This window comes from Salmo trutta, chromosome 15 (genome assembly GCF_901001165.1).
Source record: "Salmo trutta chromosome 15, fSalTru1.1, whole genome shotgun sequence".
NCBI lineage: Eukaryota > Metazoa > Chordata > Actinopteri > Salmoniformes > Salmonidae > Salmo > Salmo trutta.
The window spans coordinates 12,516,305-12,529,233 of NC_042971.1; positions in this window are offsets into that span (position 1 = coordinate 12,516,305).

Below are 12,929 nucleotides of genomic sequence, written 5' to 3' on the forward strand. Positions count from 1 at the left end.
GGTACTTGGACTTTGGGAATGGGAGGGTTTAAAAAAAACAACAAAAAAAATATTCGTATAGAATTTAAAATATTTGCACACTATATTTACATTTTTTTTTTTTTTGTACCAAAGACACATGCAACAAAAACGGTGACTAGATAAAGTAAGGTTTTGCACAGCTTACCTGACACCGTATTGAATGTAGGAAATGTGGTAGGGTCGGGGAGTTTCATTGAACTGTGAAATTCGCTTGGGTCCAATTATGTCCTGAAAGAAGCATTCATTCACATTTTTCTAAAAAGGCTCTTGCTCTGTCAGTTGGCTTCTCAAGTAGATTACTTGGAAACATTGATAGATTCCTGAAGTTACTACTCCCGCCTCTTTTTATTGTGCTTTGGCACAAAGTAGAAAAGGGATGGAGCGCAATTTGGATAATGTTTTTTTTTTTTTTTTTGCCTGTCAAGTCAATCACAAATAACCAAAAGGTATATAACTTGTATCATTTATGTAGGTGAGATGGATACACGTACATCATTGACATTACGTGATTTATGTTGCGTATTTATAGTACTGTCCATTCATGCATACAGTACACGTATATCTATTATGAATTGCCACTTTTTCAAATTGATATGTTTAATAAGCATGACACATTTCTAAGGTCTATCCTCACATTCAGAGAAACTTTGGAGAGGGGGGACAAAGAAAAAAAATATTTTTGTAATATTTGCCTTGACCTTTTTCTGTTGGTGTGCAGGTATTTCATTTGAGAGAGATGTACATTTCTGGAGTGTGACTCTGCATAAGATAAGGAAGGGTTCCTCTGTTTTTTGTGAAGACGGTATAGTTTTTTTAGGCGTTCTGAAAGTAAGTGGTTGAATATCATGGATATTGTTCTGGTTTCTTTGTGCCCTCAGCCTCGGTTTTTTGACACAAAGCTGCTCCGTTGCACTGTCATGGGGAAGATTTGGTAGGAAATGTATGGATGAGGATTCTCAATTGAGTACTTGCAATTGTAGTCTTAACCTGTTACAATCTCAGCCCAGATGAAATGAGACGAGCAGCTTTTAGAGAGAGAATGCTTTTAGCTCAAGCATCTCTCTTTGCTGCTGCAACTTGTCGATCTTCTCAATTTGAAAGACTAGGTTTTCTAATTCCAAGAGAATATGGTGACTTAAGGCTGGATTTAATCAAACTGGCACAGCTGCAAACCCTCCCTGCGGAACAGTACCATTGTCCCTATGCTGAAAAAAAGGCGTGTTTAATTGAAAATGTTTTATTTTATCCAGTGAGCATCTTATTTTAGTTACATTATCTGAACATGCCTTTCGTTTGCTGTAGAGGGACAATGTTGTTGTTCTGCAAAGCAGGTCTCCCACACTGCACGCCATAGACTGATTAACTCATGATTTGAATTAAAAAGGGAGAAAATATACTTTCTCTGAAACTAGAATGATACTTATTTTATTATAAACAATCTTATTCTACTTTGTTAGTGTAGTCAAGATTCTCTATATACCATCCATGGTTTGTTTTTTGTAGTGTTTCATTTTGTAAATAGATTAAGCTGAAATGTATCTTCTAAATATTATATTTGTATATTATATATTACGTCTATGGAAAAAGAAAGCACTTTGTTAAAAGAAAAAGTGGAAAATACAAACATAAAGTAAATATTTTTTTCCTTCCATTTGCTGCTAAACCGACCTTGTTTGAATGCTGCAGTGAGTGCTTGACTTCTGTAACCTGATCAGGACAGTGTGTTGGGGAGGTCTTAAGAGGGCAATTAACATTTTGGTTACAAGGCCCCTATGTTTTGAATGACTCTGAGTCTAACGTCATGAATTAATTTGCCTTCAGTAGAGATTTCCTATGGAAAAACAAATTCTGCTTTGGGTTTTTCTTCAGGTTGATGTACAGTGTAGACTCATTTCTTCTGGGCATTTGCCAGAGTTATATTGTTATAATTTTTTTTAGTAATTTGTACTTGTAACTTAATGGGGAGGGGGAGACTGAGGTACTCACAAAGGCCCATGTCCTTTTGTGAGTGCCTCAGAAGGAAAACTATCAATGTACTGTATGGCAAGTAATTTGTGGTGGAAATGTAATCCGGATACTTTTTGCCTTTTCAAACACCCATCCATTCACTTAAGATGGCCAATAGTTGGTTCAATTGCACAGCAGTGTTGCTGTGGAAACCGATCTCAGCCAACATTGTACAGTCTACAACCAAGATCTTCAACCTGGTGATATGCTCAAATTAATGATGGCCTCTCCATTGGGATCATTGATGGCAAGTGAGGTTGAGTTAGGGGAATTGATGTTATGAAAGATGCCAGTAAAACCTCTAGAAAGAGTGCTGTGAGTAGCTGATTCCAGCATCAGAGGTGTTTCCACGCAGGTTTTCACATTTAACATGATGGGCGCAAGCTGTGCAACTTTACATTCTAGCCAGGAGACTCTGTGGCATTTTAACAGTCAAGGAAGTGGTTGTCATTCAAAGCCAGTAAATATTCCTTCTGCTCTATTGACATCAAACATATATAAACAGATATTAAGCTAATAGATAGTGTAATTATGTGCTTACTCTCGTCTGATAATTGAATCCATTATGGTCTTTTCTGCAGCGAATCAGGGTAACTACCATTCTTCTATCAGAAATATATATGTAACGAAATATTAAATCAAAGTAAAATATATTTATGTAATCAAATTGTTGCGATTTATTTCTGCAGTTCAATAATATTGTGTGCGTTAATGGAGAATCGATGTAAAACAAAATGGTGCGGTGGATAAGAATAGTCAACGGCCAATGGACTTGTAAGTAGAAATATTTTTCCTAGATTTGCTTTTCTTTATACTCTTAACATGTTTAAACATACAAAAATGTATTTTTCAAAAGGGAAATAATTTTGCTTTATAGTTTTGATCCAACCTGGGTTTTACCATGCTGCTGGTCATCTATGGTTGGTAATTCCTAAATGTTTAATGTCTGAAATATTATTGTTTATGATACATAGACCTTTTTATTTTCTAACAAGTGATCACATTTGAGTCAACCTTATGCTATAGTCTTAGACCTTATGCTAAGTCTATAGATGTCTAATGGCAGCGTTACCCAACAGTTAGATCACAATGCGAATGTGACCATACTCGATTTGTTCCAAATGGCTACAGTAAACTAGAGAGGAGGCGGCAAGCGTGTCTTGTCCACTTTTTTTCTTCAGTTCCTGATATGATTTTGGCTTGCTTTTGTATGTAGTGGTTTGTAGTGTGTGATGACAATGTTTATAAATGGTGCACTATGCAGGTCTTACTCGTGTCAGTAAGACAGTGTTTCTTTAGTTTTCTGCTGTCTCGTGTCTGAGCAGACCATTTTTATTTGACGTTCTACAAAGACATTTACTCTGTCTCCATAACCCGATGGAGTTGTTCCTAGTGGTGAAAGGCAGGTGGGGATTGGAGGTATTTCCTCTGAAATGGAGGAGCTGTGCGTGTGTAACGGAGAAAGGCCTGTCTTGTCCAACACTGCTAAATTGACATGTGCTTCTCTCCATCTTATCTAACCAGTGGAATGCTTTTGTGTTTTTTGTTTTAAACTGTCATTTTAAAGGACCCTGTAAAATGCATTCTGCCATTACATATACCTTTTCCCCTACACCCACGTTGTCTATAGAAATTCAACACTTTTATAGCAAATTGTCATGGGCTGTATTTTTTACTTTTCTTCAATGCTTAAGTATTGCAGAAGCATTTCGAAAAGCCTCGTTTCATGTCATAACTTGCTCAACTTCCCCTATTGCTTGTAGAAATCCTCATACTCCAAGGTTCTATGCTTTATTTGTAGTATAACCATTTTCATGTAATATATTGTTTGATAAATACATGCAGCGAATATTTCATAGGGAATGAACATCGTGCATGAAAATCTCACTCATCTAATGTATTTGTTTATTGGTAAAACATTTACTAGCAATGGGTGCGTCTTCACCCTGAGTCCAATGATTTTGTAAATCTCGGACTATATTCAAGATATTTCAACATAAAAGAATGAGCGCAAAGAGATTTTGTTTTGGATGTTGATCAATATATTCAGACCAAACTATTTTCCATTGCTTACCCACTGTTATGACAACAAATGGTACAAACAGAAGCATACCCACATTGCACTTGGTTTTACAAAATGTCAAACATTATTTTTAATACAATGCCTGCTAAACCAGGTGCCTTACAAAAAAATAAAATAATCCAAACTTGATCTACACCCTTCAAAGTCTTGGAAGTTTTGTATGGATACAAGATTTACTATCTTTCTGCCCACGATGCTAAGAATTCTGACATTTACTCTGTCTGGTGTTTTAACAGTGTAGAGTGGTGATCTCATGTACTTATGAAAATTGTTGCTGCTTTGCCTCAGACAGTTTTCTTATAAGTTGAATGTAGTCTTCCTGCGAAGGATTCAATTCAATATAAGGATGTGTTCATACTCAAAAATATCCTAGTGTAACACTGGGTGAGAGAGACTATCCAAAGAGTGCTGCAATCATGAGTCGGAGGAACTTTGTCGTCCTTATTTCTGTGAACCTTTTATTATTTCTTTGGTATTTATGCTTTAAATCTGTAAGTTGTTGCACATGTTTGAATTTGTAGATTTTTCTTGTTTTTTTGTGCCTTTTGTACTTTCCGACTTGCCATACCATTTATTTTATTATATTTACTTTTAACCTAAAGAAATTACTTTACGTACAGGAATTATTTTAGATATTCATGATACTGCAGCGAGCTATACGTTCTTGCTGAAATACATTTAGCAGACCCAGAGCACCAATGATTTATTTTTTTATATAGAACCGGTAGATCTGCTTTGCAAAGACGATGTCCAACCTTTTCTAACCTATTGTGTCCCCTCACAAATTATCAAGATAATTGTGCCTCTTTGTTCATCATTTTCTACTGTTCCACAAACGGCTGGGTTGCACTTTACCTGGAGCAGTGGCGCATACAAGCAGGTGGCCTTTAGCAGCCGTTCTGAACAAATACGGTTTGAAATAACTCTTAATGACACACCGAGGTTTGCATTGTTCAACTTTAGATCTATATTAACCATGGAGCTCCAGGAAACAAACCTCCTGCATAAATATTTTTCACTAGAGACCGAGGTAGGCAAGGTTTTAAACATGGCAACCCCTGTATAACACTTAAAGCGATGATAATCGTGAAGTGGTGGGCCTCTGCACATAATCAGTTTCCTTGATTTTCCCCAATTTTCTCCAAAGTGGTGCCACCGCACAGTTCCCTTTTATATCACCTAAGGTTGAAGGGAGCACTAATTGGAGAGTGAGTTTTAAACAAACAATGCAAACAGCTGATAGGAGTCACCACTCACCAGCCATGGTGCTGAATCTCAGACGTACTTGAGCTCACTCAAGAGCTGCCACTCGGCTCCTGTTGGCATGTTTGCACGCTGCGTGGGAGCGTTGCAACTCTTTACCAGTTCCCAGAGAACTTCTTTGGACAGTGACTGATTTGCTTTAAGACCTGCACTAGCCACTGAGGTATCAGTGCCAATAAGGCCTTGTCCTCAGTAATGGTCACCGACGACCATGTTTGAATTTGATTGAAGTGGATTGGCCAGTGGTGGTGCTTTTAATAGAATTATTTTTACTTCAGGAAAGGCATAGAGATCGGTTAGAGTCGCTAGGGCTGCTGGGCAGAGATCTCTCATCCCTGCACTGAAGTGTTGAGGTATGTACTCCTGCATGTGACGCATGCAGACCAATTCAATGATTACCAATGCCGCTGAGAAAATGGGTATAACCCTCTTTCCAAACACCATAAACGCATCATATTCACACTGCAATGATATACATTTCCTTCCAAACTTGCCAAATGCATGGAGTGAGAGGGAAATGTACCTAACATTTATTTGTGGTTTTTGTAAGGTTAACTCCAAATTATTTTGGAAAATCCTTACAACTCTCGACGAGTTCTATTGAAAACCCATTCTAAAAACGACACAATTCCTGCCCTTGATGTAATGCTTCTGATGTATGGTATTTAAATTGATCGTTTAGCATGTAGTAGTGTGTGTACTCCCCAAGTGTAGAGTATTTGTCACAGTAGGAAGGCTGTATGTCATTGCTAAGTTCTCTGTAATAGATCTCTTGGTGATATTCATAAGAAAATCTGCAGAAGTATATCTTGCTGAAACTAACAGTAACTTGATCCTATTAGCAATGTATATTTGTAGTTCAAGTGCTTGTTCAAATACATTATCTTGACAGTTGTCATATGTGTTTTAAATGTTGTACTGGGTTTATACTTTTGTCGTACTCTATTTTTTTTATTTTTTGGAGGCACAATTAGTTGGAGAACTGTTATGGATAATGCGCCTTGAAACTGTACAGATGTGATTTAGGCTAGGTTCAGTTGTGAACTGGCAGGTAGCCTAGTATTTAGTGTTGGGCCAGTAACCGAAAGGTTGCTGGATCGAATCCCCGAGCTGACAAGGTAAAAAATCTGTTGTTCTGCCCCTGAACAAGGCAGTGTTCCCTAGTAGGCCGTCATTGTAAATAAGAATTTGTTCTTAACTGACTTGCCTAGTTTAAAAAAAATAAAATTTGATTTGGAAAATGGGTCTGCTTGTGTAATTGTGCCTCTTTTTTTTTTATCCTCCTTTTTCTCACAGGTACCAACTCAGCTCAGAGTTTGTACCACAGTTTTGCGGTTTTGGTCAGATAGAGTACAGCTACGGACAGAAGTGACGTTACGTAGCAGGTGAGGAGAATTCGGTTAGGGTAAGGGTTAGCTAAAATGCTACAGTTGTTCTCATTGCGACTCAAACATGTCACTTTTGGTCCGTAGCTGTACTCCATCTAGCCACAACCCAGTTTTGCTTGTAACCATGATAGTCTAAATCTACTATTGATTTTAATATAAAAATAATAAAAAAAACATTTACAAACCACAATTTGCCTCATGTTTTACAATTGTTTGTTTGTGTAGGATATTAGTTTAATTGTATGATTGACACTGATGCACATTCATGACCGTATGTCTTGCATAGTTGAAATTCAGTCCAGACATATCTGCCATAACATGTTATTGCATAAGCATTGATGTTAGAGGCTGAATCATAGAAATATAATCACATTCTAGTTCTGTGGGCTGACTGACCTACTGTACTGACAAACAAGTTCAAATAGCCTGTCAGCTTCACTTTGCATTGTGATTCACATTTCCTTTTTCTGCCACTAACTGTTCTGTCGCCTCCTGTATATTTATTTTTTCGTATTTCTTGTCTTGGATGAATTCCAGTATCATCTCAGATCTTGCTGGGGTGGGTGAAAAAGAGTGGAAAGAAAATGGGGTGAAAAGAAAATGTTGCAGTTTTAAAGCTACTTTTCTTGCAATTCTTTACATTTTTCCATGTCTAATGTGTATTCATTTGATAGGAGTGACACACAAACCTACGTTCAAAAAAAGTTAGCGGTTGTGGGGTAGTTGATCTGGACATGTCTGACAAGTTATAAATAGCTCTCTAATGTATACAATGACAAACATGACAAGAGGAACTGATGATGCACTACCCAATTTAGAAATTGCACCTTGTGCATTCCACTATTAAACTTTCAAGAGTATGTTTAAAGCCGGACTTAGTTTCCTAGGGGGCGCACCTCACAGTTTGGGAACCACTGACTTAGGTAATTGTATTAGACTTGATTTGTGGTCATCTTACTACAACTCTAAATTTTCAATGAATTTCTTATTTCATGGAATTACATAGATACACGACGAGGCGTGGCTTAACGTGACCACGGCCCCGAGTAGGGTGCAGACGTGGGGCACTCCCCTTACTCCCATGTTAAATTGTCTACTTAACTCAACCAGACAACGGCTGTATTCTTTATTTTAGTCTATATACATTTTGGATATGCTTGGTTAGTCATTTTTAACATTTCCGTGTCTTAAATGACAAACTACATCATACCTAAAAACACTGATTCTAAATGTAAAAATGTTAGCATGAACAGAGACTGTCGCATGGAATGTAGCTACGTCACTATCAGCCAGCGAGACGATCCCAAATGACTTTCTTCAGATAGCAAACGTTAGCTAACTAACCCTGCTTTTATAGCTAAAATGCAGAGAAGCTGTTGCATACCATTTTGTTTGAACAATAGTAAGAAAAAAGACCACCAAATCAAGTTTCATCAACTGCCCAAGGACCAGGATAGACGAACCTCTCATGGTTTCAGGCTATACACCGCCATTGATGGAAATCTGTGGGCACCGGTTACTCTACATTTCAAGCACTTCATTCACTGTAAGTGGCTAGCTAACACATTTAATTATTTTTATTTCACCTTTATTTAACCAGGTAGGCTAGTTGAGAACAAGTTCTCATTTGCAACTGCGACCTGGCCAAGATAAAGCAAAGCAGTTCGACACATACAACAACACAGAGTTACACATGGAATAAACAAACATACAGTCAATAATACAGCAGAAAAAAGTCTATATACAGTATGTGCAAATGAGATAGGATAAGAGAGGTAAGGCAATAAATAGGCCATGGTGGCGAAGTAATTACAATATAGCAATTAAACACTGGAATGATGAATGTGCAAGTAGAGATTCTGGGGTGCATAGGAGCAAGATAAATAAATACAGTATGGGGATGAGGTAGTTGGATGGACTATTTACAGATGGGCTATGTGCAGTGATCTGTGAGCTGCTCTGACAGCTGGTGCTTAAAGCTAGTGAGGGAGATATGAGTCTCCAGCTTCAGTGATTTTTTTTTTGCAGTTTGTTACAGTCATTGGCAGCAGAGAACTGGAAGTAAAGGCGGCCAAAGGAAGAATTGGCTTTGGGGGTAACCAGTGAAATATACCTGCTGGAGTGCGTGCTACAGGTGGGTGCTGCTATGGTGACCAGTGAGCTGAGATAAGTCAGGGCTTTACCTAGCAGAGACTTATAGATGACCTGGAGCCAGTGGGTTTGGCCATGAATATGAAGCGAGGGCCAGCCAACGAGAGCATACAGGTCGCAGTGGTGGGTAGTGTATGGGGCTTTGGGTCGAGTGTTGGAGGCTATTTCGTAAATGACATCGCCGAAGTCAAGGATCGGTAGGATGGTCAGTTTTACGAGGGTATGTTTGGCAGCATGAGTGAAGGATGCTTTGTTGCGAAATAGGAAGCCGATTCTAGATTTAATTTTGGATTGGAGATGCTTAATGTGAGTCTGGAAGGAGAGTTTACAGTCTAACCAGACACCTAGGTATTTGTAGTTGTTCACATATTCTAAGTCAGAACCGTCCAGAGTAGTGATGCTAGACGGGCGGGCAGGTGCGGGCAGCGATCGGTTGAAGAGCATGCATTTAGTTTTGCTTGCATTTAAGAGCAGTTGGAGGCCACGGAAGGAGAATTGTATGGTATTGAAGCTCGTCTGGAGGTGTGTTAACACAGTGTCCAAAGAAGGGCCAGAGGTATACAGAATGGTGTCGTCTGCGTAGAGGTGGATCAGAGAAACACCAGCAGCAAGAGCGACATCATTGATGTATACAGAGAAGAGAGTCGGCCCGAGAATTGAACCCTGTGGCACCCCATAGGGACTGCCAGAGGTCCGGACCACAGGCCCTCCGATTTAACACACTGAACTCTATCAGAGAAGTAGTTGGTGAACCAGGCGAGGCAATCATTTGAGAAACCAAGGCTGTTGAGTCTGCCGATAAGAATGTGGTGATTGACAGAGTCGAAAGCCTTGGCCAGGTCGATGAATACGGCTGCACAGTAATGTCTCCTTTCGATGGCGGTTATGATATCGTTTAGGACCTTGAGCGTGGCTGAGGTGCACTCATGACCAGCTCTGAAACCAGATTGCATAGCGGAGAAGGTATGGTGGGATTCGAAATGGTCGGTAATCTGTTTGTTAACTTGGCTTTCAAAGATCTTAGAAAGGCAGGGTAGGATAGATATAGGTCTGTAGCAGTTTGGGTCTAGAGTGTCTCCCCCTTTGAACAAGGGGATGACTGCGGCAGTTTTCCAATCTTTGGGATCTTTTCCAATCTTTGTGTGTACCCGCGTGGCAAACTAGCTGTGTATTGCCTGTGTAAACCTGGAGATTCCACCAAGACGACATCCCTAGCCGTCCTCAGGGCATGCATAGACAAGTTGTCTGGAGTGTTTATGGACATTTAAAATGTCTCCCTATCCAAGTCTGCTGTCCACGCTTGCTTCAAGGTGTCCACTATTTTTCCTGTACCCAAGAAAGCAAAGGTAATTGACTAACGCCCCATTGCACTCACTTCTGTCATCATGGAGTGCTTTGAGAGGCTAGTTAAGGATCATATCAGCTCCACCTTACCTGACACCCTAGACCCACTTCAATCTGCATACCGCCTAAATAGATCCTTCTAGGCAGAGTTCCTCTGTCCAGTGTCTGTGTTCTTTTGCCCATCTTAATCTTTTATTTTTATTGGCCAGTCTGAGATATGGCTTTTTCTTTGCAACTCAGCCTAGAAGGCCAGCATCCCGGAGTCGCCTCTTCACTGTTGACGTTGAGACTGGTGTTTTGTGGGTGCTATTTAATGAAGCTGCCAGTTGAGGACTTGTGAGGTGTCTGTTTCTCAAACTAGACACTCTAATGTACTTGTCCTCTTGCTCAGTTGTGCACCGGGGCCTCCCACTCTGCTTTCTATTCTGGTTAGAGCCTGTTTGCGCTGTTCTGTGAAGGGAGTAGTACACAGTGTTGTACGAGATCTTCAGTTTCTTGGCAATTTCTCACATGGAATAGCCTTAATTTCTCAGAACAAGAATAGACTGATGAGTTTCAGAAGAAAGGCTTTGTTTCTGGCCATTTTGAGCCTGTAATCGAACCCACAAATGATGATGCTCCAGATACACTACTGTCCTTTAGACTAGTTGAGTATGTAAGAAGGCTGTTCTTTGACTATAGCTAAGCCTTCAACACTATAGTACCCTACAAGCTCTTCATTAAGCTAGGGACCCTGGGTCTAAACCCCACCCTGTGTAACTGGGTCCTGGACTTCCTGACGGGCCGCCCCCAGGTGGTGAAGGTAGGATGCAACACCTCCACTACGCTCATCCTCAACACAGGGGCCCCACAAGGGTGCGTGCTCAGCCCCCTCCTGTACTCCCTGTTATTCAATAACTGTGTGGCCACGCACGCTTGCAACTCAATCATCAAGTTTGCAGACGACACAACAGTAGTAGGCCTAATTACCAACAATGACGAGATAGCCTACAGGGAGGAGGTGAGGTTCCTTGGCGAAGTGGTGCCAGGAAAATAACCTCTCCCTCAACGTCAACAAAATGAAGGCGCTGTTAGTGGACTTCAGGAGACAGCAGAGGGAGCACGCCCCATCCACATCGACAGGACTGCATTGGGGAAGGTGAAAAGCTTCATGTTCCTCGGTGTACACATCACTGACAATCTGAAATGTTCCACCCTCACAGTGTTGTGAAGAAGGTGCAACAGCGCCTCTTCAACCTCAGGAGGCTGAAGAAATTTGGCTTGGTCCCTAAGACCCTCACACACTTTTACAGATACACCATTGAGAGCATCCTGTCGGGCTGTATCACCACCTGGTACGGCAAATGCACCGCCTGCATCCGCAGAGCTCTCCAGAGGGTGGTGTGGTCTGCCCAAAGCATTACCGTTGGCACACTGCCTTTCCTCTAGGACACCTACAGCTCCCGATGTCACAGGAAGGCCAAAAAGATCATCAAGGACATCAACCACCCGAGCCACTGACTGTTCACCCCGCTATCATCTAGAAGGCGAGGTCAGTACAGGTCAGGGTACTGGGACCGAGAGACTGAAAAACAGCTTTTATCTCAAGGCCATCAGACTCTTAAATAGCCATCACTAGCCGGCCTCCACCCAGTACCCTGCCCTGAATTTAGTCACAGTCACTAGCCGGCTACCACCTGGTTACTCATCCATGCACCTTAGAGGCTGCTGCCCTATGTACATAGACATGGAATCACTGGTCACTTTAATAATGTTTACATACTGTTTAACTAATTGCACATGAATATACTGTATTCTACTGTATTATAGTCAATGCCACTCCGACATTGCTCGTCCTAATATTGATATATTTCTTCATTTTATTATTTTACCTTGATTTGTGTGTATTGTTGTGAATTGTTAGATACTACTGCATAGTTGGAGCTAGGAACACTAATTTCGCTAGACCTGCAATAACATCAGCTAAATATGTGTACGTGACTAAAACAATTTGATTTGAAGTAGGTGTAGATATTGCCACAGGCTACTTTGGGCCATTTGGTAGGGTTGTCTGCACATCTGGTCTCAAGCAAGTTGAAAGGACATATAGGCAAGTGAACAAGAATCAACTTTTTTAAATACCTAGACCGTTCAAGGGTAGGCAAAGACTGGAAGTAGTTATGCGGCATATCTAAGACTAGCGAATGTATTATCTTAATAAATGTATTAATTTATCTCGCTAGCCAGCCAGCTAACTAGGAAAAAGCTTAGGGTTAACAAACAGTGACATAAGTATAATGTAACAGCTTTACTAGCTTTATGGCGCATTCGTAACAACTCGGAACTGGGAAATCTCCGACTTCCATTCTTTCAAAACTGGGAACTCGGGAATAAAACAAGCTTCCAAATGGATGTCCAACTCGGAATTCAAACTCAGGACTCTTTCTAGAGCTCTGACTTGAAGATCACTTACAGTACCAGTCAAAAGTTTGGACACACCTACTCAAGCAAGGGTTTTTCTTTATTTGGACTATTTTCTACATTGTGGAATAATAGTGAAGACATCAAAACTATGAAATAACACATATGGAATCATGTACAGTAGTAACAGAAAAGTAATTAAACAAATCAGAATATATTTTTTATATTTGATTATTAAAAGTAGCCACCCTTTGCCTTGACAGCTTTGCACA